A 3,681-nucleotide genomic window follows, 5' to 3' on the forward strand; every position below is an offset into this window, starting at 1 on the left:
AAATAATTTTTTTTTATTATATACTGAAAAAAAAAACGATTTAGTGGATTTAAATTAATCAGTCAAATGATATTTAAAGAGACATCATAAATTTCCTTTGTATGTAAATCAAACAAGCAAATTCAAAGAATTGTGGTCCCCCGCTTTCTGTGTTTTAGTGGATGGGATGCCATTATTTATTGCTTATTGTAACTGTCTTATTTGTGTGTCCTCTCTTGTCTGTGCATTATACAAAAAGATAAATTATTGAATTAATAACAGTTATGGCAAAGATTATAGCTTCTCAAAACTATATGAAACTTCAAGGTCATGAGGTCAAATATCATAATAAAATCCGAAAGGTCTTGTCACAAGTATAAAAGCACATGTGAAAAAAAAAAATCAAAAACCAGAGTATACAATCGGAAAGGTTTTGAAACAGGTAATGCACATGTCAAATGTAAATGCCATATCTTCTCTCAATCAAAAGTTATTAGCAATGAAAATTTTTGAAAAGTAGGTCAAACTTCAAGGTCAAGGCCATGGGATTAAAAATCATAGTACATTTTGAAACAGGTAATGCACATGTCAAATATGATAGCCCTATCTTCACTTCTTCAGAAGTTAACAACACTGATTAAATGTTTGAAAAATATGTCAAACTTTAAGGTCGAAGTCATGGGGTCAAATGTCATAGCATATTCAGAAACACTTTGACACAGGTAATGCACTTGTCAAATATGAAAGCCCTATCATATGTCATTCAAAAGTAATCACAAAAGTTAAAATTTTTGAAAATTAGGTCAAACATGAAGGTCAAGGTCAAGGAGTCAAAAAGCATGCTCAGAAACACCTTCTCATTGGTAATGCACATGTCAATTATGAAAGCCCCATCTATTCGCAATCAAACGTTATAAGCAGACATAAAAATTTCGAAGAGTAGGTCAAACTTCAAGGTCACTGGGTCAAAAACCATAGTATACTTGGAAATGTCTTGTCACAGGTATTGCACATGTCAAATATGAAAGCCCCATCTCTTCTCAATCAAAAGTTATAAGCAAAGATACACTTTTTGAAAAGTAGGCCAAACTTCAAGGTCAAGGTAATGGGGTAAAAAATCATAGTATATTTGGAAAGTTGTTGTCACAGGTAAAATAAATATTTAATATGAAAGCCCTATCTATTCTCATGACCAATTTAAAGTAATCTTAACATTTTTGAAAAGTAGGTCAAACTTCAAGGTTAAGGTCACGGGGTCAGAAATCATAGTATATTTGGAAAGGTATTGTCACAGGTAATGTACATATGAAATATGAAAGCCCTATCTCTTCTCATTCAAAAGTTATGACCAAGGTTAAAGTTTTTGTGACTGACAGACTGATAGACAGACGAATGAAATTTAATGTCCCCTCGCTTTCGCGAAAGCGGGGGACAAAAAAAAAAAATGATAGCAAAGCAAAGCATAGTATAGCAAAGTTTTGAAAAACTCGACTGCAAGGCATCGTCTCAAGCCACGGTTCGGAGTCCTCACGTAGCTCTCCAGAATGGGAGAGAATCGTACATTTTGGCCGTGGTTTGCGACGATGACTGCAAGGTAGATCAAGCAAAAAACACAGAAAACGAAGGTTCTATCTACCGGTGTTATATATCGTCACGTGATTTATTTTTAAACCGCGTAAAAGTAAACATTCAACATAAGCATGCAAAGTTAAAGAATTTTGATTATTATTTTTTTCTTTTGGAAGATTGTATTAAAAATCCTCTGTCTACCGACATTTCCACTTTTTGTGACTGGAGATAATGATAACTGACTGTCGACGTTTATTGAAGGCTAACAAACTAACAGCTAAACTTCATGGCAAACAGTGAGCAGCCTTTCCATCATCTGCTACTTGTAGTATTCCTACAGTAATATTCCACGATCACCTGCATTTTGTGTTTATTTATCACAACTGATGAGGTAAGTAAGGACATGTTCTGAGTAAACCAAGCCAGGCTTCTGACAAAAAGTTAATGTTAGAGGGCATTTACCATTTTTGCAGAATTCTCAGTCTTTATATTAACCTATTGTGTGGTCGAATTTGACGGATATCTTTTATTTTAATTGTTAGATCATTGTTTTTCTGCTAATTCTGACTGCGGATAACTCCATTGATCTGACCAATATAGAGGGCGTTCGTCGGGTACGTCAGATCGACAGAGGATTACTTCTCCTCCTAGGCACCCGATCCCACCTCTGATGTGTCATGGGATCCATGTTTCTGCCCTGTTCACGATTGGTATTTTTTATAGGATTTATTAGATTGACAATGCTTCCTGGTCTTATTTTTGAATTTCAAATATCTAAAAGTTCAACTTCAGTGTATAGAAGGGATTACCTATGCCTTAGACTGCCAACAAACTGCAGTCACCTATCTATCAGATACAGATAGAAGCTTAACTTAAATAGATACATTGTACTATAAACAACTTTTGCTTAAAAATTGAAACAGGGAATATGTCATGATTTTCATTATGATTTATACTTCGGATATAAGCCAGTGTCGAGTGAAAAGAGGGAACGGGGAACGATATCTTTTTTCAGGCACCTAATCATTAATATTGTAAAAGATTGGTAAACTTACACGGTATTATGCTTTATTTGTACCTTCATCTTATTGTTGGAACGGTTAGAAATGTTCATTTTCATTTACAATTTTGTGCATGTTTTCCACTAGACTGAAGCTAGCAGCCAATAACAGCAGCCATTAAGCCCGTAGAAGCTAGCAGCCACTAAGGAAATTCATCAAAGGACTGAGAGTACTCTGACGCAATACTGTTTAATGCCTCATTTTCGACAATTTATAATTAATAATTAGATAATTAATGCAACACTTAATTATTAATTAATAATTCAAACACTTGGAGGCAGTTAAGCTCACCTGCATAAGGAAAATTATGCGGTTTCACAACAAACAAACAAACAAACAAAAAGAAGAAAATGTCACCATCTTTGACCGCTTAAGAATAAAACAGCATTGGATAGGTTAAGTACTTCCGGGAGAATCCCTTTTAGGCTCTTTTACGGGTCTCAGGAACATGATGAAATTTGCTTACTCCTAAAATTTACATTGATAAGGGTTTGAAGGTAATTTAATCTATTTTAAGTTATGATCCTTGAAGTGTGCTTCGAACAATTACTGGCTCAAGGTAAAAGGGTCCACAGGGCTATTATATACGGCCATAAAATTAAGGCTGAAGTGGTACCACCAAGTGGTGCCAAGGGCGGGTTACGTATTTCAAGCAGCTATTATACCTCTTATCTTATAAGTGTGCTTTAAATCATTACTGTGCAAGATAGAAGATTTCTAGGACTATCTTTCCCGCAATCGGTTTGAGGCTGTAACGGCACCACCAAGTGGTGCCAACGGTGGGGAACATCTTTCATGCTTTCATTTTTCAACCATCAATGACCACTAGAACAAACTAACACTAAACTGGAAAAAAGTTAAGGGCCTTAGGGAGTATCCTTTGTCAACTTTTTGACAGGTTCCAATGACTAGAAAAGGCCAGTTAGGTAACCTGAACTTTGTTGTTTTTCACATTGTCTATTGATATACAGATTAAAAGTCAGATGTTATACCCCTTATCTTTGAAGTGTGCTTCAAATCATTACTGGGGCAAGGTAGAGGGCCCCTAGGACTATCATTTCCCGCTATCAGA

The sequence above is a fragment of the Saccostrea echinata genome, unplaced genomic scaffold (genome assembly GCF_033153115.1).
Source record: "Saccostrea echinata isolate AGI-Se365-2 ecotype Australia unplaced genomic scaffold, CSIRO_AGI_Sech_v1 ptg000002l, whole genome shotgun sequence".
In the NCBI taxonomy this organism is placed as follows: Eukaryota; Metazoa; Mollusca; class Bivalvia; order Ostreida; family Ostreidae; genus Saccostrea; species Saccostrea echinata.